The sequence below is a fragment of the Herpailurus yagouaroundi genome, unplaced genomic scaffold (genome assembly GCF_014898765.1).
Source record: "Herpailurus yagouaroundi ecotype Mexico unplaced genomic scaffold, PumYag 29, whole genome shotgun sequence".
Lineage (NCBI taxonomy): Eukaryota > Metazoa > Chordata > Mammalia > Carnivora > Felidae > Herpailurus > Herpailurus yagouaroundi.
In genome coordinates, this window is record NW_024412377.1 from 81,634,047 (window position 1) to 81,657,693 (window position 23,647).

The 23,647-nt window shown below is 36.9% G+C and overlaps 1 long non-coding RNA gene and 1 other non-coding gene across 4 annotated transcripts in view; both read right to left on the reverse strand.

Annotated features, from left to right (window-relative positions):
- The window catches only part of LOC121012791 (uncharacterized), a 94,534-nt gene that overhangs the window by 25,768 nt on the left and 45,119 nt on the right, over positions 1-23,647 (reverse strand). For 2 of the 3 annotated variants that reach the window (XR_005782311.1, XR_005782310.1), the window contains 2 exons: positions 18,035-18,110; positions 11,641-11,867 (listed from right to left, as the gene is read on the reverse strand). This is a non-coding gene — a long non-coding RNA (uncharacterized LOC121012791). Of the gene's footprint in view, positions 1-11,640; positions 11,868-18,034; positions 18,111-20,299; positions 20,360-23,647 lie in introns of all 3 variants that reach the window. The other variant, XR_005782303.1, reaches the window with a different exon arrangement.
- LOC121016858 (U6 spliceosomal RNA) lies at positions 2,215-2,323 on the reverse strand. The gene has a single exon (XR_005784497.1). It is a non-coding gene; the product is annotated as a U6 spliceosomal RNA (small nuclear RNA).

The following is a 23,647-nucleotide window of genomic DNA, read 5'->3' on the forward strand; positions in this document are numbered from 1 at the left end:
GCTGAATCACTCCTCAGAAATTTTTTTGTTCAAGTATAATTAATATACAGTGTTATATTGGTTTCAAGTATAAAATATAATGATTCAACAATTCTATCCATTGCTCAGTGCTCATCATGCTGTGTACTCTTAATCCCATTCATTTATTTCACCCATGCTCCCACCCACCTCCCCTCTGACAACTACCACTTTGTTCTCTGTATTTAAGAGCCTGGGGTTTTTTGTTTGTCTCTTTTTTTCTTTGTTCAATTGTTTTCTTAAATTCCACATATGATTGAAATCACATGGTTTCTCTGATTGACTTATTTCATTTAGCATTATACCCTCTAGGTCCATCCCTGTTTTTACAAATAGCCAGATTTCACTCTTTTTTATGGTTGACTAATATTCCGCTGTGTGTGTGTGTGTGTGTGTGTGTCTACTATTTCTTAAAATTTTTTTTAACATTTATTTATTTTTGAGAGACAGAGAGAGACAGAGCTGAGCAGGGGAGGGGCAGAGAGAGAGGGAGACACAGAATCCAAAGCAGGGTCCAGGCTCCAAGCCCTCAGCACAGGGCTCAATGCGGGGCTCAAACTCATGAACCACGAGATCATGACCTGAGCCGAAGTCAGACACTTAACTGACTGAGCCACCTAGGTGCCCCTACTATTTCTTTACCCATCCATCTACCGATGGACACTTAGGCTGCTTCCATATCTTGGCTATTGTAAATAATTCTGGAATAAACATAGGGGTCCATATAACTTTTCCAATGAGTGTTTTCATTTTCTTTGGATAAAGAAATTCCAGTAGTGGAATTACTGGATCATATGGTAATTCTATTTTTAATTTTTTAAGGACCTTCATAATATGTTCCACAGTGGCTACACCAGCTTGCATTTCCACCAACAATGCAAAAGGATTCCTTTTCTCTACATTTTTGCCAATACTTGCTATTTCTTGTGTTTTCTATTTTAGCCATTTTGACAGGTCCATGGTGATATCTCATTGTGGTTTTGATTTGCATTTCCCTGATGATGAGTGATGATCATTTTTTCATATTTCTGTTGGTCATTTGTATTCCTTCATTGAGAAAATGTCTATTCAGATCTTCTGCCCATTTTTAATTGGATTATTTGTGGGTTTTTCAGTGTTCTATAAATTCTTTATATATTTTGGATATTAACCCTTTATTGGATATATCATTTGCAAATACTTCCTCTCACTTAGTAGGTTGTCTTTTGTTGATGCTTTCTTTCACTATGCAAAAGCTTTTTATTTTGACTTTTATTTCCCCTGCCTGAGGAGACTATCTAGAAAAATTTGCTACAGCTGGTATCAAAGAGATTACTGCCTCTGTTTTCTTCCAGGAATTTTATAGTTCACTTCTCACATTTAGGTCCTTCGGCCATTTTGAGTTCATTTTTGTGTATGATGTTAGAAAGTGGTCCAGTTTTCCCAGCATCACTTGTTGAAGAGAGTGTCTTTTTCCCATTGTATCTTCTTGCCTCCTTTGTCATCGATTAATTGACCATATAAGCCTGGCTTTATCTTCTTGGATTTCTATTCTATTCTATTAATCTATGTCATTTTCGTGTCAGTACCATACTGTTTTGATAACCACAGCTTTGTAGTATATCTTGAAACCTGGGACTGTGATACCTCCAGCTTTATTTTTCTTTTCCAAGATTGCTTTGACTATTTGGGGTCTTTTGTGGTTTCATAAAAATTTTAGGATTATTTGTTCTAGTTCTGTGAAAAATGCTGTTGGTATTTTGATAAAGATTGAATTAAATTTGCATATTGCTTTGACTTGTATGTACAATTTAATAATATTGTACAATTTAATAATATTGGTTCCTCCAATCCAGGAGTATGGAACATCTTTCATTTATTTGCATCATCTTTAATTTCTTTCATCAGTGTTTTAGATCTTTCACCTCCTTGGTTAAGTTTATTCTTAGGTATTTTATTCTTTTAAGTTCACTTGTAAGTGGGATTGCTTTCTTAATTTCTCTTTCTGCTTCTTCATCATTAATGTATAAAAATGTAACTAGTTTCTGAATATTAATTTTGTGTCCTATGACTTTATTGAATTTATTTATTAGTTCTAGTAGTTTTTTAGCGGATTCTTTAGGGTTTTCTATATGCAATATGATGTCATATGCAAATAGTGAAAGTTTTATATCTTCCTTACCAATTAGGATGCCTTTGATTGATTGATTGATTTTTTTCAATATGGAACACTTCATGAATTTGTATATCTTTCATGCACAGAGGCCATGCTAATCTTCCCTGTATCATTCCAATATTTTAGTATATGTGCTGCAGAAGCAAGCACTATTTCTTTTTGCTGTCTGATTGCTGCGGCTAGGACTTCCAGTATTATGTTGAATAAAAGGGGTAAGAGTGGATGGACATCCTTGTCTTGTTTCTGATCTTAGAGGAAAAGCTCTCAGTTTTCCCGTTGAGTATGACATAACCTGTGGGTATTTCATATTTGGCCTCTATTATATTAAGGTATGTTCCCTCTAAACCTACTTTATTGACAGGTCTTTTTTTAAATGTTTATTTATTTATTTTGAGAGAGCACCTGCATGCATCCACAAACACATAGCACACCCACAAACACATGCATGGGAGAGGGGCAGAAAGAGAGGGACAGCACAGCCTGAGGCGGCTCAAACTCAGGTGCCATGAGATCATAAACTGAGCCTAAATCAAGAGTCAGAAGCTGACCCAATTGAGCCACAGAGGCACCCCATGTTGACAGTTGTTATCATGAATGAATGTTGTACTTTGTCAACTGCTTTTTCTGCATCTATTTAAGTGATCATATGGTTTTTATTCTTTCTTTTATTGGTGTGATGTATCACGTTGATTGATTTGCCAATAATGAAGCATTCTTGCATCTCTGGAATAAATCCCACTTGATCGAGGTGAACAATTTTTTTAATGTATTTTTGGATTCAGTTTGCTAATACATTATGGAGGATTTTTGCATATATGTTCAGCAGAGATATTGGCCTGTAGTTTACTTCTTTTAAAGTGTCACCGCTCAGAAATTTTTAAAATACTTTTTTTGAAAATCTGAAAGGAGAAACAGTATTTTTTAAGTTGTTAGAATTCAGTTCTCCAATGACTTGTTTTCAGTACTGCTGTACCTCACCAGCAGCAGGCTGGCATTGATGAGAAAACAAAAATAATTATGCAATTATTATGAAACTCTGTTCAAAGGTACATTTTACTTTACAAATGGCAGAGGAATGGGTGAAGAACCGGTCCCCTTGTCCCATATAATTTCCTCCAAAGTATCTGTAGACATATAAGAAAATTTATAGCATTAGTTCAATGTGCATCCAAGATTTTCGTGCTCTTAAGGGTCAGATTCCCTGTGCAGTTTAATAGCCAAAATCCTTCCCACAAAATAAGAAAAGGATGGAAATTCCATCTGAAACTCAAAACAGCTTTTTGAAAGTAAAAGTTTTTAAAGTTTAGCATATTTATGTCTTATTTCACTATCTTCAGTGTTTGGATAATTCCAACAGCAGAATTAGTACTCAAAAATCCCACCAGAAAAAGGGTTTCTGTTTCTAAGGCTACCAAAAATACTCCTTTTGTAGGATGACTTTCATCACTATTAAAGAGACAACAGATATGACTGCACTTGAAATACTCATCTTGCAAATTCCTCAGTTATTTGAACTTTTTGATCTCTTGTAAGTGCCACTACCTATACAAATGTGATTTTATTTTTTAGATGTGCCTAGACTTTCAATAGAATCTAGAACAGAGGTAGAAAAAGTTTCAATGTCCTCATTTAAAGAGCTTTCTCTAATTCTTACATTCAATAGAGGATTAATGCAAATAAAGCTGATGGTTACATGGAACCCAACACCTCAGGAAAGAATCCCAGAGTGTGCTTATTGGTTTTTCCTAACCATTTTCTTTATGGGCTCATTTCACAACGATCTCACACCTTGGATAAAATACAGGTCTGAAGGGTCACTTGAATGAGAGATTTTCCTCTTTTAACACCGAATAGAAATTGAAGGCTTTGATATTGTCATGGAAATGACTCTGTAAATAGCACTCAAAGGCCTATTTTTCAAACCAGAATGAGCTGGAACAATGTTTTCTTTTTCTTTTCAGATTATGAGATTGGAGTTTGGGTAGGGAGAACCTCTGGTCAAGATAGTGGGAGGAAATGGGGAAAAAAGAATGTGCCTGAGAGAATTCCTCTCACGTATGCCAGCAAATTGTATAGCACAGCTTTATTCAAAAAAGATGTTTGTCTTGTCCTTCAGGTACACGAATACACAGCTTGTTGAGAACTGGACAGGAAAGGTAAGAAAATAAGAAAGAAAAAATGGAACGGATCATTTGTCTCTGAGCCTTAGTTTTAAAAGGCAAGTTTCATGCTGGAAATGACACACACAAACATTAAAAAAAATTCTACTTTTGAAAGTAGGTAATTAATTTTTTAAGTAGGATTTGAGAAAGAAATAGATAATGTTTCAGCAAATATTTAAATGCCTAGTTAAATCAGTGTTTATTTTGGTGTTTGTATCATGTAGAATTTTATTTTCTGTTAACAAACTGTAAATAAATAAAACCTTTAATTCTCTTAATTAAAAAAAAATTAAAAAAGAATAGGTGGAAGCAGGGAAACGATAATGAATTGTTACTTTAAAAAATACCCTCATACAGAGACTATTAAATGGGATTTCAAGTGTTAGGATCTCAATTATTATCTTAACTTCTGCCCTTCTTAACAATTTTTAAAAATAAAAATGCAAGGGTCCTCTCCATTTCAGACAAATCAAACATTTTTTAGAGAAACTAACTTAGAGAAAAATCCCCAGATTTAAACTTTGAGGATAATTTAAAGCTAATAATATTGATTACTGGTGCAAAATACGGTGTTTTCAAAGTCACGATACAGTCCATATCCTGCCTCTCACTTTAGGGGCACATTCTTTTATAAAACACTCTTATCAACTATTTTAATATTTGTTCTTTGAGTCGAAGAAAAAGGTATAGGAAATGCTCACAACATCCATCCATCAACCCCTCCTTGACCTTCAAGAAAAAGGTAATGTTTTGTCACTGCTAAACAGGCTTAGGGAATGCTTCTGTTGGTCACCTAGCTTGTGGCAACTAGAGGCAGTCTAAAAAGCATTTAAAGCATCTTAGAATGAGAGATAATGAACAGTTACTATTGAATTTTAACAGTAGGAGTTTCCATTTTAAAGTAGTCCAGCTAAATGGAATGAGTATCTAAATTCATTTGAATTCCATTAACTTATGCCCAAAGGCAACTCATATTATATGGACGCAGTCCTTCCAGCTGGAGTTGGAAGTACTCAGACTCTTAGGTGAGAAGCCTCTGTTTTTGTGTTAAAATCTGCAACTGGCTTCTCAGCCTCACTTTTAATTCAGTTGTGTCCAACCCAGTGAAAGAACAGAGTGGTTCGCTATTCTCTCTATTCAAAGACATGCCTTGCATTTAGAGGTACATTCATAAATGTTTGAGAAGTGTGCTTTTAACATTAATCAAGAAATTACATAAAATGAACTGAGTGCAACCTCTATTGAAGATTAATATTTAACACAGAGCACCTATAAAGATAATGATTCTATCTTCAACAGACAAAAATAAAATAAAGCACTGAGTAGTTCACAAAAAAAAGAAAGAAAGAAAGAAAAAGAAGAACAGAGAAATCCAAAATAGGGATTAGGCAAAATAAGAAAAAAGAACTTTCCAATGACATAAAGATTGAAATTAAGATTCAGGAAACATTCAAATCCTAGATATATTTAAATTTGTCTCTATTTTAAAGAGGCTGAGTCCTTTCCTAGAAGCCTCATGCCGATATAAGGACTTAGGTAAAGGTGGGGAAAATGGAACCTTCTAAAAAACATTGAACTTACAAAGGGCAGTAACAGGAACTTCTCTTGTAAGGAAAAATCTAATGCACTCTCCAGTGCCAAACACCTTGAGTTTAATCCTGTTAATCAAGCCTGAAATAGGGCAAAATCTTAAATTTGTATAGGTCTTAATAGTTTACAAAGCTTTTTCAGTAAATCTATCCCCTTTAGCTATCTATTTTCTTCATGGCAATTGTTGATACCGTTAGGGTCAGGCGTAAGGCAGGGTAAAGATAGGAGTCAGAGGCTAAAAAATTTTAGCCGTCAAAGGCTTTATTTGGGAACTAAGGTCTTGGGCGAGGTTCCATGACTCACGGAGAGAGAGAGAGGAGTCAGGGAAGTCGCACCCAGGTGTGGTGGGGTGGGGTGGGGTTTTTAAGCTGCAGCGGTTAGGGGTTTAGGTCCGGGTGGGCCTTTTTCGAGTCAGGTCGTGCTGTCGCTCGGTGATTGGTTGACCTCCAATTCGTTCTGGCAGCTACTAGGGGCTTTTCCTTCGGTTGTGCTGGCAAGATGGCCGTTCCCTCTACTGTGGTTCCAAGGACATCCTAACAGATACCTGATATATTAGACATTTATTTGTTTATGTCTTTATTATCTTTGTCCTACTGCTAAAATGTCACTCCATAAAAGCAGGGATGTTACCCTGAATTGTTCAATTCTATAGCCCCAGCATCTAGAACAGTGTTTGGTGCATAGAGGACAATAGATTATTTGTGAAGTGAATAAATTCAGTAAATTAAATGGATAAATACTATTGCATTCAACCTTTGAAACCCCCTGGGAAAAAGACATGCATTTCTCACCACCTTTACAGATGAGGAAACCAAGACTCAAAACAGTAAATTATTTATAATAGTATAAACAGTTAAGTGGGGTCAGAGTTATAATTAGAAAGAACCAGGTCCTGGGGCACCTGGGTGGCTCAGTTGGTTGAGCATCCGACTTTGGCTCAGGGGGTTTGAGCCCTGTGTCAGGCTCTGTGCTGACAGCTCAGCCCCTGGAGCTGCTTCAGATTCTGGAGCCTGCTTCAGAAAGATTCTCCCTCTTTTTCTCTGTCCTTTCCCCACTTGCACACTCTCTCTCCTTCTCTCTCAAAAAATAAACATAAAAAAAAAAAAAAAAAAAAAAAAGAACGAACGAGTTCCCTTGTAGTACTATTTTTTTGCTGACCTGTGCAAAGGGACTAGGTTATGGGTAGTCAAAGATTACTGCCATCAGAATCAACCCATTTTCACTTTCCATGAAGATGAAAAGATTCAAGAAGAAAAAAATGAATAAATTCAAGTCCTCTAAAACAATAGGTACCACCCTTTCTCAGTTTTCTTTCCTCTTTGATCACTTCCTAAATTAAATTGCCCTGCTGATGTGTCTGTTGTCTCAGCACCCACTTTGCGTTTATGATTTCCCTCCTGGTATCTTATTTTCTATCCTATGTGATTACTATGGCTACAGGTATCATTTACTGAGCCCCTTTTACACAATATTAGTCATTTTCACTTGTTCCCTCACAACCAGGAAACTGCAGATCTATCAGGCTTCAAAGACAGGCTCTTTCCCCACCAGATTGCCTCTATGAAAAGACCTGGCTCCTAGAGGCAGCTTTTGGGAGGCCTAGAACAGAGTCCCCTCTCACCCTTGACAAAGGAACTCAGCAAAAACTTAACCCTATACTGGTTAGCTGCAGGGGTGTTGTGGCATAGGAGTGTGACATGGGCAAAAGGACACCTGATTATTAGCACTCCAGGATTCCTAACAGGTTAGAGGTATCTGAAACTCTCCAGCCCATCAGGATTTGATTTACAATTGCAGTGAGAAAGCAGGTAGAGATTCAACCAATAGTTATTTTAGCAGACTCTGACCCTGATGGTAATGGGTGGATCAACTTTATCCTTCTCCTTCATCAGTTACACCAAAACAGTTTTGTAAAGATAGCATGCTACCCTACACTTCCACCCCCTGCTCTTCCTTTCCTTTTCTTCTCAGTGAAACACTAAGTTCATTCCTTTTAGAGCTAATAGTAAGCAGCTGCAGAAGAGGACAGCTCATGATTCTCACATCCCTCCCAATAGCTCATGCAGATTCTGCCTCTAAACTGGTGCCTCCCATTTTCATTAGAGTCCAATCTGGTGCTTTCTAAACAATGGCTGAAGAAAAGAGATGGGGAGACACAAATATTTCATTCATTAGGTTTCTGTCCTTGAATATGCTGATCAGACCATAAAAATAATTTTTTTCTGAACCTGACCTTCAGTTACTAACATTTGGTGAAGTCATTTGAGAAAGGAACCAAGTTAAATAAACAGGTGCACTGGTGGATTTATGACACTGGACAAGCAAGATACAGATGCTTGGTATAAGGCCAAGTTCTGGGCTCCAAGGGGCTTCTGCATATGTATAAAGACAAATAGGAGGAGCTTCAGAAGCATGTCCTAGGACAGGGCTGAGATCAGGGTATTTCTTTCAATTGTTAAACAGTGTGTGCTGCGTTGAGCTTTAGTCTAGACAAGATGGAAATGATGCTAAGACTATTCATCAGCAAGGATGAACCACACAGCTCAAACAACAGAAAAAGCCCTGCCAATCAAAAGGTCAGAGAGATGGGAAAGACAGGGAGGTTTGGATCCTTCTTGAGAGTGAATCCAAATACCCTCAGCTAGGAAGATACTTGGAGTTATTGCATGTGCAGATGATGGAGATATTAGAGAACACCTAAGTCATGTATGTGCTTAGATACAAGGCAAAGAACCACTTTACATTTGAGCCATTGTGTCTTTCATACTCCGTTCTGGATAAATTTTGTTTAGGGAAGACCAATTAACCAACCTAGGCTTCAATCAATGTTAATTTTAGTTGCTTGTGGAGGCTAACATGATGAAAACTATAAACAAACAAACAAACAAACAAACCAGGCCCCATTCCCTGGATATTCTGATTTAATTGGTCAACAATGAAATCTTGGAATCAATTTTTTTCTTAAAATCTTTTAGGTGATTCTAAGGAGTAGCAGCCAAGACTGAAAAGCACTAACCTGACAAAATTAGCAATATTTTAAGTAACATATTTAGTAAATATTCCTAGAGTTGTGATAACCTCACAATGATTTTTTTTAAAAGACAATATGTGGTTATATTGCAGTTATGATGAATATTTACAAGAGTCATGGAAACTAAAAAGCCTTCCTAGTATTACACCAATGGCTTACTGAGGGATGGCTATTCAGAAAGTTGTAAGAATGGGTACCTGAAGACTTCATGGGACATCGATGTCTTACAAGCCATACATTATTTACATCTAGACCCAAATGTGAGAGGGAAATACCTTGTTTAAGCCATTTCTATTTTACTTTTTTGTTATTTGCAGCAGTAATTAACTGCTAATAAATCCTAGTTAATTCAGGCTGCCTTCATCAGGATGTCTATCACATGAAGAGAGACTGCCCAAGAGTGAAGACAAAACAGAGGAAAGTAGAGCAAAAAGAAGACAGAATTCTGTTGATACAATTTGAGTCACTAGATCTAGCCATGCCTAAAGTCATACATTTCAATTTTTTAGTTGTATAAGTGAACCTATTTACTTTTTAAAGATATTTTAAAGTTGAGTTTCCGTCATTTAAAAGAAAAAGGTCCTGGGGCGCCTGGGTGGCGCAGGTGGTTAAGCGTCCGACTTCAGCCAGGTCACGATCTCGCGGTCCATGAGTTCGAGCCCCGCGTCAGGCTCCGGGCTGATGGCTTGGAGCCTGGAGACTGTTTCCGATTCTGTGTCTCCCTCTCTCTCTGCCCCTCCCCCGTTCATGCTCTGTCTCTCTCTGTCCCAAAAATAAAATAAAAAACGTTGAAAAAAAAATTAAAAGAAAAAGGTCCAGATCAACCTAGCAATAGTCAAGAAATATGCTCTCAATAATGTATTAATGTATATGACATTATTTTGATCAATTGTGGGCTATGGAATTGGGAGTAGGAATCAACTTATTCAGATCTCCAGATTGTCAAGCAAAGGAGAGATCTAAACTGACATCTTGGTTACATTAGCATCCACATTATTCCTTTACTGTGGGCATCTTATTTTTATTATTTTAAAATACCATATGGGACTCAAGTGGCTTCCAAGAGTTAAGACATTTCCCTGGAAAATGGTAATTTAAGATTTATCTGCCTTCAAATTAAAGGAGAGACCAAATGATTTTGAACGATGGGACTAGAGGCAGACCAGTTATGAGTAGGAACTGAGAAAATGGAGGCCTCGTGGCACAAGAAATAAATAGGAAGGGACAAAAGTTAAGAAAACAAATTCAATTTTTAGCTTTAACATATTTATGTCCTATTGGTATTTTATATTAGTAAAGTACTTTGCAGTTCATGACATATTTTCACACACTATCTCATTTGACACTTAGCTATAATTCTTTGGAGTTAGTAAAGCAGGTAATTAGTTTCAGCATTTTACAGAAGTGGATATGAGGCTTAGTGTGATTGTGGGTCTCACCCAAAGTCACATGGGTGTCAGGGAAGGGTTCAGAATCCAGATTTTCTGATTAACAGTCTAGTATTGATGTACCAGGTCTCTCTGTACACAGAGATTCACATATAAACAAAGTTTTCTTTTCAGCAACTTTACTCATTTGTTCATTAATTTGACTTCATTGTTCATTGTTTTCTTTGAACTCATGACCTCTCCTGAGTAGTGATACAGGCTAAAAGACAGAACTTCAGCCTGAGATGAATCATCTTAATAATGCAGTATTAGAACCAAGGTGTGTGTGTGTGTGTGTGTGTGTGTGTTTATCAAGGGAGGGGAGAGAGGAATTATCAAAGACCCCCCAAAAACACAATCTTGAGTCTCATAGAATGGATTTATGTTAATTTTTCAAATATTTTCTGTTCCTTGCCTCCTCCAAAATGAGATCACCTCTCATTCATTCTCATACCAGTAGCCCTGATAATTTTAATAATTTGCCATTTCAAGGAGCCATGGGAAAAGAAAGGAAGTTGCTTTTAGACAGTGTCTTATTCAAGCAAACGGAAATGGTTTCTGAACCGCAGAAAACAAATAAACATGCCTCTCCCTGGAACTTCACTAGTGTTTGCCTGTTGTCTGGCACTAAAAAGTGTGCTTTAAAATAATGGTTCAGTGTGGGCCTGAAGATTCTGAATGCTAGTGGGGCTATCTAAACTCTAGAAGAGAGGATGTTGACTGTGTATAGGACCACTGAGCTTGGAAAAACTCCCAAATGCTGGGTGTAAAACCACATGCTAAATGTCTTTCCATACAGCAAAATGAAATGCCAAGTCCTTAATGGTCAGCTTTGCTTTCACAATTTCCCAAGTATGTTTCATTATTGCTCAAAATATAAGGCTAGCATACTATGTATATACCCATAGTATATGACATCCATCAAGACACAGATGGCTTGGCATTCTGGTGACGTTGTAAAGCATTCTAAAGAACTATGCATTTTCTGTTATCATGTCCATTGACATACCTTTCATCCTTTACTTGTGAATTAAAAAATGTGTAGTTTGGAATTCTGTGGGATCCCATTGAATTCCTTAGGACCATCGTCAAACATAGCTAAATGGTTATCCTTTTCCATAATATTATTCTTGGGCATGGAAGGGAGTATCTTCTTAATAAAGGAAAATTGGCAAAGAGACTTCTTGCAGTGCAGTCCTGGTCTGGCACAAAATGTGAGGCACCGGGGATGCAAACATCTCATCTTCAGATCCTTACCTGGCAAAGATGCAAGAGGACATATTCCCTGGCATTGCTCAGCAATCTGCAGCACCATGGTAGGTCTCAGGTCTTTGGACTGACCTTCTCTTGGATGGTAGAAATCCAAAGTAAAGCAATGTGACCCGGCAAATGCAGGATCCTGGAGCAGAGCGTGTGATTTCTTCCATTCCTATGGAGATCCTCATTTGGCTGAAAGTCCATCCAGGGACAAAGTGTTTCCAGATCTTTGGCAGAAAAAGAAATGCCCTCTTTTCAACTTTCTTTATTTCAAAGAAGTATAATTCTGAAAAGAAAATGTGAGTATCTTCTATACTTTTGCTATGGCAATAACAGTCATATAGATCTTAATGCTTATACAATACTGGTGTTAACAGTAGCTACTTGTAAATAAAATCATTTAAAGAATATAACACTTGTTTTTGTCTAATCTATAGAATATAAGATGAGATAGTAAATGAAATATGTCTGCATATGTGTATATATGTATACATGTGCAAACATGTATGTGTGACATAAAATGTGATGAAATATGTACATATGCATACATGCATAGTATGTGTGTATGTGTGCACACATGGGGTGTATTGAGCATGCAGGATGCATGAGATATAATCACAAAAAGCCACTTTGTTTTTGTTTGCTGTCCTTTTTAGTTGGAGAACATCTTCCTCTACCCCTGGATAAAAATAAGCAATCCCATGCCTATTCTTCCACATTATGTGGAAAATCCTACAATCACTTTAATTTGTAAAATACAATTTTAATCCAGAAACTAGAATTTTCAGGTCAATATATGAATCAGTGTGGTAAAAGCTGTCATTCCTCACTACTCTGCCCTCATCCCGTTTTATAGGCTTGTACATTCTTCTCTCAGCTACTGTGAAAATGGCCTATGAATGGCTCTGAGAGAATTCTCTCAGGAGAACTGCCATCAGCTGACAAGTGCCATCTTTCCTGGGAAGTCATGATACCACTCCCCTACCTCCCCCCCACATATGTATCAATAACTGATTTTAAAGGTACAAGAGGTCAGACCCTGGTTCCAGGGGAGAAAATTCTGTTGTGTAACTAAAGTTGCATGTACCCTGAAATCATACCCTGGCCCCACTTTTTTACTTTTCTTATCCTTAAACATAATGACTTTTTCTGAAGACTCCTCAAAAATTTGTTAGTTCTGAATTTTACACTCACTCTCTGCTTCTAGAGAACGCAATGTGAGACAAGACAAAACAAAACAAATCTCCATTTCCACTTAAAGTTAAGATTTTCCACCACCCACTCAAGGTAGAGTTGTCTGTAGGAAGTTCACCAGCCTTCAGAGAAGGGGAGGCAGGTTATTTAATATTATATTTCCAGCATACCACTACTTTACTCACCACCAGCTACCACTAATTATCAAGTAATTTTCCTGTATCTCTTGAAATGAATATATTATTTTTTAAGACTACAAATATATTGTAATACACTGATATTTTCTGACACTGCTTCTGGTGGGGACAACATCTTACATAATCATGACATTGTATAGATTTTGAAGCTGTGTTGTTAGGACACACTCTCAACACTTTAGTCTCTGCTTCTCTATTTCCCATCCTATAATCTAGAATTTTACTTTTGGAAAGGTAAGAAGTTTTTGGTTTGTTTGTTTGTTTGTTTTCCCTTGGGCTCTGATAATCTTTTGGACAAAATAAGCTTTACCACATTTATCTAATCATCTTTATTTTCCATATCTTTTGCTGTGTCTCCTAGAATTGCTTTTCTTCTTATTGGAATACTTCCTCCAAGAGTGTTTACAATGTGGTTCTTTGTGAGACAAACTTGGTAAGACTGAGAACATCTCCATTAAGCCCTCCTTGGTGCTACTGACATCTGGCTGTGAGTGTCCTCTGGGTGGCAAGCACCAAATTTGGGGGTCCTTTGAGGGATGCCCCTCACTTTGGAGCCTCCACACTGCAACAGTGCACCTTTTGGTTGACCTCTTGTGAACCCCCCCAGATCTTGACCCAAAAAGTACACCCATACACTCTTGCTTCTGGGGTCTCCTGGCCTACCAAGAAGGGAGGAGGGAGGTTCTTTGAAGATGACACAAACCTGTTTATCTTCTCTTGGCCCACAGGAATCTCATTTATCCTCAGACCTCCAAAATGTTGGTTCCTCCAACTTACTGACTTCTCTCCGCACTGGGTCCTTATGGGTGTGTTGTCCTGCCCACCTCTCCAAGGCAGGAAGAAGACTCTGAAAACACACTATTTTCTTTCAAATTCTCTTTTATTGCTACTCCACTCTAGAACTGAGGGACTCATGTTCTGCAGCTCAGGAAGCCTTCTTTCATATTTTCACTCTTCCGTTACTGAAGATTAGGAACAAAACGCCTCTGACTTTTCAAGAGCATTACTAAAAAGTATGACAATGGAGTAAAGCCTTCAAAGTTTTGAGGAAAAATGTAATCTGAGGCAAAATAATCTAAACATTTATACTTTGCCAAGTTACAGAGAGAATAGAGATATTTTCAGACATAGAAGATCCCCAAAACTTTATCCAACATGTACTCTTTCTCAGAAAGTTACTAATGAATATATTCCAATGAATTAAGGAAATTAAGGCAAGAGAAGGAAGAATGGGATCCATAAAACAATCTAACCCAAGAGGGAAGCAAAGGGAATTACCAGAATGATAACAGGAGATCTCAAGACCAGCCTTTTTACCACCTAGAGAACAACTTGTCCAGATTGGGGGTGAGAAGGCTTTGAGACAGACGTCTTTAAAAAGATGATACTGGCAAATCAAAACCTCAATAAGATATCACCTTACACCTGTTAGAGTGGCTGTTATAAAAAAGACAAAAAACAGCAAGTGTTGAAGAAGATGTGGAGAAAAGGGAACCCTTGTACACTGTTGGTGAGAATGTAAATTGGTGCAGCCACTGTGGAAAACAACATTGGGGCTCCTCAAAAAATTAAAAATTGAACTACCACATGGTCCAGCAATTCCACTTCTGGGTATTTATCCAAAGAAAATGAAAACACTAATTTGAAAAGATATATGTATCCCTATGTTCACTGCAGTATTATTCATAATACCCAAGATATGGAAACAACTTATGTGTCCATCAATGGATAAATGGATAAAGAAAATGTACACATACACAATGGGATATTATTCATCCATAAAAATAATAATATCTTGACATTTGCAACAACATGGGTGGATCTTGAGAGCACAAAGTGAAATAAGTCAGACAGAGAAAGACAAATACTATTTAATCTCATTTATATATAGGAGAGTTAGGGGACAGGTGAAATGGGTGAACAGAGTCAACAGGTACAAACTTCCAGTTATAAAATAAATAAGTCATGGGGATATATGTACAGCATGGTGACTGTGATGAATACCATATTATATATTTGAAATTTTCTAAGAGAGTAGATCTTAGAAGTTTTTATCACAAGAAAAAGAACTGTAACTATGTGAGGTGATGAACGTTAACTAGACTCAATGTAGTTATCATTTCTCAATGTATACAAATATTGAATCATGTTGACACCTGAAACTAATTTGTTATATGTCAATTTTTTCTCAATTAAAATAATTTTTAAAAGATGACATTGTCAGAAAATGGAAGTGTTTGAACATGAGAGGAGATTTGCATAAGAGGAAGTTTGGAGCTAATTATGTTAAGAACACAAAAAATAAATATATGAATAAAATAAGACTATAACTCCAATAAAAACAAACCAAAAATATGCAGGAAAAGAAAAGTTATTAAACTGTAGTAGTACATAGTACATTTGTAAGTAGTTTACATAATGGAAATAATGTAAATATGGAATATTTATCAAACCAAAATTACAGTAACACTATTTTAGGAGAATGCAAACAAACTAAAAAAACCTCTCATCTTCCAAAGTTTAAAGTTAAAGAATAATGACCCGATGTGACAAATTAAGAGCTGTTATCACGAGCATACTATTAAGAGATAAAAGTGTTTGTTTGTTTGTTTGTTTTTACTTTATAAAGTCTAAAAGAATAAAATAGTGTTTGTATCTGGGGTGCAGGAAATAGAAGGGAACTCCAATTTTTCATTTTTAAAATAGACTGTAGAATTCTTGAGTATTTGTATTTTGTACCTACATTTGATAGAAAATGAAAACTAAATTAAAAAATCAAAAGTTAAAATATGGATTATTTAATAAATGTCACTGGAATAACTGGTTATCTATGAAGGAAAAGGAAAAGTAGGTTTCTACCTCTCACCATCCATAAAAATAAGTTCAAAATTATTATAATACCTATAAAGCTTTAAGCCTTTAAAAAAATAGGTGAATATTTTTATGACATCAATCCAAGGCAGATTTCTTTAAAGGCAGAATACTATAAACGCAAGGGAAAATATTGATAAATCATATTGCACATTACAATAAAAATTTTCTGTACTACAAGAAAGTCACCATAAGCAATACTGAGACAAGTCACAAATTGGGAGAAGATATAATTGCTAGAATATCCAGAATATATGTGAAATTCCTACAAATAATGATTAATGCAAGAAGTTCAATAGGGAAACAAATCAAATAATATAATCAGACAATTTGTTGAAGAAGAGATCTCAGCAACCAATCAATATAAGAAAAGACAGGCAAACATAAGGATCAAATTAAAACAAGGAGAAATCATTATACACCAATGGAATGAAGAGGCTGGGGGAGAACAATATGAAAGCTAATAACTCCAACTGTTGTAAAGAATATGGGGAAAAAGAATTTATGTACCATCTGTGGCAGAACAAATTGGTACAAATGCTTTGGAGAAAAATACACTAATACCTAGGAAAGCTGCAAATGTGCACATTAATTAAAGTTCTGATATATCCTTCAGACCTAGAGAAATTATTGTACCTTTGGCCAGGGGAAAGTCACAAAGATATTCTTTACTGCACTTTTTAAAATAGGGGGAAATGGTCAATAACCCCAATGTCCATAAACAAGGAATGGATGAATAAACATGGTGTGTTCATACAATGGGATACTGTGCACCTGTTGAAATGAATGAACTAGATTTACATGGATAAATTTTGGAAACACACTACTGAAGACATAGGACCAAACTGAAGTTGTGACATGGTACATATGATTCCATATGTGTGAAATTTTAAGGCACAGCATAATACTATATATGTTCATGGATAGATACATACAGAGTAAAATCTGAAAACTTGCATGGGAATGCTTCCCAACAAATTCAGGACTGTGGGACTATTGAGGGAGGGAAGGAGGAATGGGAAAAGAGATTGAGGAAAGACAGTATTAGATGCACTCACAATGCTTGATTACAAACGCCAAAACAAAAATGGTCTGAGGCAAATAAATAGAAGGCTAACATTTGTTAAATCCAAGGAGGTAGATATGTGGGTATCAGTTTTGTCTATTTCCTGCATGTTTAAAATCCTTAACAACAACAGTACAGAGGGATATGTGCCAACTATGAGAAGTCAGGCCTGTTTCTGGTGGCCACTAAACAGGTGCATGCTCTCAGCCAAATCCCTTAGCATCTTCCAATCTCAGTTCCATTATTTGTAAACGGAGAGGAACAGCATCTCGCCCAGCCAGCTTCAGTGTTTAGAATATGACTAAATGAAATAATATATGTAAAGAGCCATTTCAAAAATTTTTTATAGCTAAATAATGAAAGAATTATTACTGTTTGCATGTTGACATGTAAAAAATGAATATCCATAAAAAATAATAATACTAGTTCAGGGGACTGATATCAACACGTGGTATATCTATTCTATGGGTTTTGTATTGCTGTTTTGACTGTACTCATCATCTTATCCTGCTCTGGAGGCTTGACAAGGAGAGAGAGAAAATGAATCCCATCATGGCTTCCAACTCTATCCCCTAAATGCTCTAAGGATTCGAAAGAGTAAAAGCACAAAGGTCAGCCAGCAACCAGTGGGAGAAAAACACACTGCATGTAAAGATGATATTTTAGGAAATGTCAGTTTAGTGAAAAAGACTGCTTGGCAAAGGAACACAACACTTGCTTCTACTTAGAGCTTTAAAAAATTTATTTTAAATAATAGCGTTGGAAAAAAATATATGAAGTGAAGAAAGAACAAAAGAAAGAACTTTTTGCCTATGTATTCTTCTCAGTGAGGCTCTTCTTAATAAATGAACTCTCCTCAAAAACATTTGCTAGATAGAAGCAATTAAGGCCGAAGCTCTATCCTCTCTTCACTAATTAATTATAGCAAATGAGCCTGTAATGTGCATCATAACAACTTAATAAGCTGGGCCAAACTATTTTAGATTCTGCTATGCTAGTATTTCATCATTGCTGGGCTATTTAAATTAGGTAAGTACTATTCAGACATAAATAGCTTTTGAATTACCTGTGTCCTTCAAAATAAACTCTATGTCTTGAGCAGATGTGCTATTTATGTGGAAGGGGTGACAGCATCGAATGACCTAGAAGGGAAGACCGGGAAAGGAGGAGGAGACAGGACAAACATGTGAGCTCACATAAACTATCATATTCAGTAATATAATATCCATCCCCCCTGCAGCATATCACACTTGCTGACCGGATGCCATTCCAACAAGTTTTTCAGTATTTGTTGGACCTGAACAGTGGAGACTCCGATAGCTACGTTAGCCTCTCTCTTTTGACATCATTTGTTACGTTATCAATTCTCTCCTCAAATGTCTAACTGAACTTGGATCAAAGGGTGACTAATACAAGCTCTTTAGCAATGTCTCTGCTTTTAATGAAACTTTAAAGGCAGTTAATGACTCACTGAGTCAATGAATAGACTTTGTACATCTGGGGATGAGTTAAAATATGGCTTACTGTCAATGAAAGAGGCGAAGGCCCCAGACCAGCTGTGAATTATCTCAAACATAATTATCTGAAACTTTAAAGCGCTGGTTTCTTTCAAATCAAAGGTCATTGTGCCTTCCAGGTAGTTAACATCTGCTACTACCTCAAGGTGGTAATAGACTAACTTCAGCAAAAGTCAAACAGATTCTCATCTCTCCCTCCTTAAAGCACAAAGAGTTCATTGCCGATGATGGTATAACTCAGGCAATTCCAGAAGGGATGGAGAAAAGAGGGTGGTGTCAGAGAACAGGTCTAGGACTCAAGCTAGATCCATCAGGTGGTCTCTTCTGTGGACCCTTCACTCCTGTTCATCACTCATACCAAGTTTCTGTAGGACATACAGCTAGAGATTTTCACCATGGAGTGGAAAACACAGTGTAACAATTCTCTCAAAATGTTTTTGAAACATGAACCATTTAGAGGCAGAGGGAAACATACCAGTTTGAAAGACCAGAAAAAAATTTAAAAGCAAAGGCCAGTGACCAGGAGAAATAACTGTCTCGTTTCCTCTTTGTTTGTTGTCACACCCATCATCTCCATGAAGTAATGGGTGAAAATGGACACACACGCACACACACACACACCTGATATTGGATCTAAGGACAAATTTTATAATGGCAGAAACTGTATTTCAACACATTTTTTGATGTTCCAAAATACATTTTACCCTCAAATTTGTGACACCCTAGGACAAGAAGTAAATATATATATCTGTGTATGTATATACATGCATATATATACATATATATACACACATATATATATGTATGTATATACACCCACACCTTTCAGGAGTTATTCTTTCAGTAAATTTTTTGGGCAGAATCAGGACTGAACTGTAAAACTGGGGCTCTAACTCATTTCTTTTCTCATAATTTTCCTCTCATTTCTTCCTCTTCCCTATGCAGGACCTATGTTAGCAAGTCCTTGATAAGATGCCAAAAGATAAACATTTCAAGTATACATCTATTTCTTAAAGTCCACTCCAAAATCTCAAATCCTCCAAAACTCAAATGGTATGGCAGTAATGATAGATGGACAGACATAGGGATGAGAGAGTAGACAGTCGAGCCGCAATGCCCAGTATATCACAAGTGACGAGAGATCTGCATTGTGTTCACGCTTGGTCAATGCAGTAGCACATTCAAAGGCATTCAAGCCCTTGAGAAATCTGTTCCTTGAATTATACATTTTTATAAAAATATTCTCTGTATAGAAAAATAACTAAGCAAGCAATTTGGAAAGACTTGGGATCAGTTTAAATCCCATCGATGCCTCAAAGGACATGACGTTTCAGTCAGCAATATGCAACCAACTAAATTGTTTTCTCCAAAAAGGAGAGCCAGTACTTTTCTTTTTTAATGTTTATTTATCTTTGAGGGAGAGAGCAGGGGTGGGCAGAAAGAGAGGGGGACAGAGGATCTGAAGTGGGCTCTGTGGTGACAACAGCAAACCTGATGCGGGGCTCGAACTCACAAACCATGAGATCATGACGTGAGCCAAAGTTGGCTGCTCAAGTGACCATGCCACCCAGGCACTCCAAGAGCCAGAACTTTTTATATACCTTTGTCAGTCATTGTCAGGCAATAAATACACTAGGTATTTGCTTAAAATAAGAAAATGAGGACAGGGCCAGACAAGCTAGCTTATTTTATTTCTGTGGTTCCTACTATTCTCTAGCCTTTCTTTTCTTGGCTGTCACACTGCCCGTGTGGTCTTTAGCAGAGCCCAGAATGCTCCAATAACTCTGTTAGTTTAATGAGTTTATCCAACTCACCTAACCATGGAAGGCTTCTCTGAAGTTCCATGACTGTACTTCACAGAAGAGCTTGGCAGCCTTGAATTCCAATAATATAAAAGGCCTATTAAACAATAGCTCATTTGATTTAAATCAACTTTATCAATGTCATATCAACTCTAGAACAGCATTGTCATTTAGAAAGCAAGTTCCATCAGGGTGGGTTCTTCTCTAGGCTTGTTCCTTCTCTTAGTATTAAGGCTGACTGCCTTTTGAGGAAGATATAATTGATGTAAAATATTTTCTCTCATCCAAAGACTTACATTAGTTATTCAAATTCCAAAATGACTATGCATAATCTTCCTTGAATCTGTTCACACTTACTATATATCAGGTTATTTAATTTTAGTGAAATCTTCCTCTTGTTTTGAGAGAAAAAATGTTGTTCGCTTTACTACCAGGTAACAACAATTTAAGAAAACAACTGTATTAGATTAGCCTAAAAGGAGGGAACTTATTTTCCCAATGACATTATATTGGTTAAAAAAAAAGGGGGGGGGGTATGAAAATAGCTAGAGAAAAAAATAGGATAAGAAATTTGTCTATATGTTATTAGAATAATCATGTTAGAACAAGTGGCAAAAATTACTTGTATATGGCCAACGAATACAACAGGTGCTCAACTTCCATAATCACTAAGAAAATGCAAATTAAACCATACTGCATTCTGGACATATACCAGAATGCCTAAAATGAGAAGATGGAAAGGAACAAAGAGAGGCACCATAACTCTCATACACTGCTGATGGACCAGAGAATCAGTGCAACTACTCTGGAAATCTGTTTGGCAAGTTATCTATTTAAACTGAATGCTCACATATCCTATTATCTGACAGCTCCACTTCTAGGTATATTCCCAACAGAAATACATATATACATTCACAGAACTACATGTATCAGATTGCTCATAGCAGCAATTGTAATAGCCTCAACCTGAAAGCTACCCAAACGTCCATCAACAGTTGAACGTATAAATATATTTGAGTTTATTCACACAGTGGAAAACACTACAGTTATGAAGGTAAACGATCTACAGTTACACCCAACAAAATGAATGAACCTCACAAATGTTGTGTTAAAGGAAAGAAGCCAGACATAAAAGCCATACACATTCTATGATACCATTTATACAAAGCACCAAAACAGGCGGAACAAATTTATGCTTTGTTGATGTTATTTGTTAACACTGGTGTGAAGAGGAAGTCAGTGCTCAGTGAATAGGAGTGCTTGCCATCCTCTATGCTTCCGTGATCTCCTGGTGGGAAGCCCTACCCCAAACACTACACACATGCTAAAATTAAGACAGGTTTCCAAGTGAATTCTGATGTTGAAGCACATGACAAGCAGGCATGAAACCGTGGAGATGTACTTAATGCTGCTTCTAGTGGACAGAAGGACTGTGGGCTCCCCATCCCCCCAACACAGATGCCCTGTGACCCTTACTACTAGAGAAGTTTCTCTTTAATTCTTCCATTTCTATCCCATCAAAGCACAGAAAAATACTTTGATTTAGGCTATGATTAGAAAAACGTGTTAGGTGTGATGTGGTGGGGCCAAGGATTGGCAAGGTGTGTGTGTGTGGGGGGGGGGGTGTACAAGAAGATGAGAAGACTTATTTAATGCATTTGCCAAAAACTATTATAGACATTTACTTCACACATAATACTTAAGGGAAGTTGCAGGTGGAAGTCTCCTTTCAATTTGTTTAAACTCTTCACAAACAGACCACATAAAGGCTAAGAAGTTATAAACAGAGGCTACTGCTGCAACTGAATACAAGTTACAACAAAGATAGCCCAACACATATTTAATGATGTGTATAAAGCTACTTGTGCTGAGTAATAATGGCAAATGGTACACATAAGTAGTTAAATAAGGATTATTCTTATTTGGTCAGGTCTTTCTTATTTGTCTCTTCTTTTTATTAATTCTACACTTGTAATTTATTACATGGCAGGGACCTTTTTTTTTTTTCCTTCTATCTTTGTGCCCCTATGACAGGAGCTGGTGCAAAAGGTTCTCAACAAATGATGTTGAACAGAAGCAATGCCAATATAGATTATTTATCTTAAAGCTCTTTCTCTCATCAGCGTTTCCTAAACTCTACCCATCCACAATGGCTGTGACAGAAGCCTTCCTAGGACCCCTTACCACAACTCTTTTGTCTTCTTTACCTTCTGACACTTTTTCAAGTGCTTATTACTTACCATCCACAACACCCACCCTTTTCCACCTACAATACTCACCTACCTAGTGCCCTGAGTTCAAAAAGTCTGGAATCAGCAAAACTCTATGATACAGGCAGATGACCAATCAATAAGGGCTGTGCTTCTTAGCCCTGCCTGCACATTACAGTCCCTTGGGAAACTTTAAAAAATACTGATGGTTGGACCCAACTCTCAGAAATCCACATTCAGTTTGTTTGAGTGAATCTCTGGCAGCTGAGTTTTTAAAAGTGCACCAGTTACTCCTGATGTAGCCAGGGCTAAGAACCATTGCCTAGATGATGAACACATATTCACTAGACATGGGTAAGAACCATGAACAAAGGAGAGCACAGGAGAAAGGACCATAAATATGGACTCTGGGCATCTTAAGAAATAAAGGAAGAGGTGTAGTAGGGGTGGGGAGATAACCAATTCAGCAGAGGTCTGGTATGGCAGAGTTTGGGCTTTAATGAAAAGAAACTGACAACTCCCTGATATATCTCTGCTCAGTCCTAAGCAGCTACTAATATGTGAGATTCTTTCTGATGGTTCTATTCAGTGTACTTAAGTCCCAATTTTTTTCAATGTTCATTTATTTTTGAGAGATATTGCAAGCGCAAGCGGGGCAGGGGCAGAGAGAGAAAGAGAGAGAGAGAATCTCAAGCAGGATCCACGCTGTCAAGTGCAGAGCCCAATATGATGTTCAAATTCACAAACCGTGAGATCATGACCTGAGCCAAAATCAAGAGTCTGACGCTTCAACTGACTGAGCAACCCAGTGGACTGCAAGCCCAATTTTAATCTGGTGAAAAAAGGAAATAGAAAGGACAGAGCACATGTTTCGAGGAGTATTTTAGTAGTTGTCATGATTGCTTTTATTGTGAATTTTGGTTTCTAACAGTGAAGACTACTTCCCCAAGTAAATTTCAAGTGCAGGCTTTAGAACCAAAGAAACCTAAGTTGAATGCTGATTTGATCTTTTTTAGTCACAGATCTCAGACAATTGATTCTCTGGGACTCAGTTATTTTCAGTCTATAAAATGGGGATGATAAAATCTACCTTGTGAGGCCTTATGAAGATCAAATAAGATAATAAAAAAGAATGTTCCTGACAGTTTGA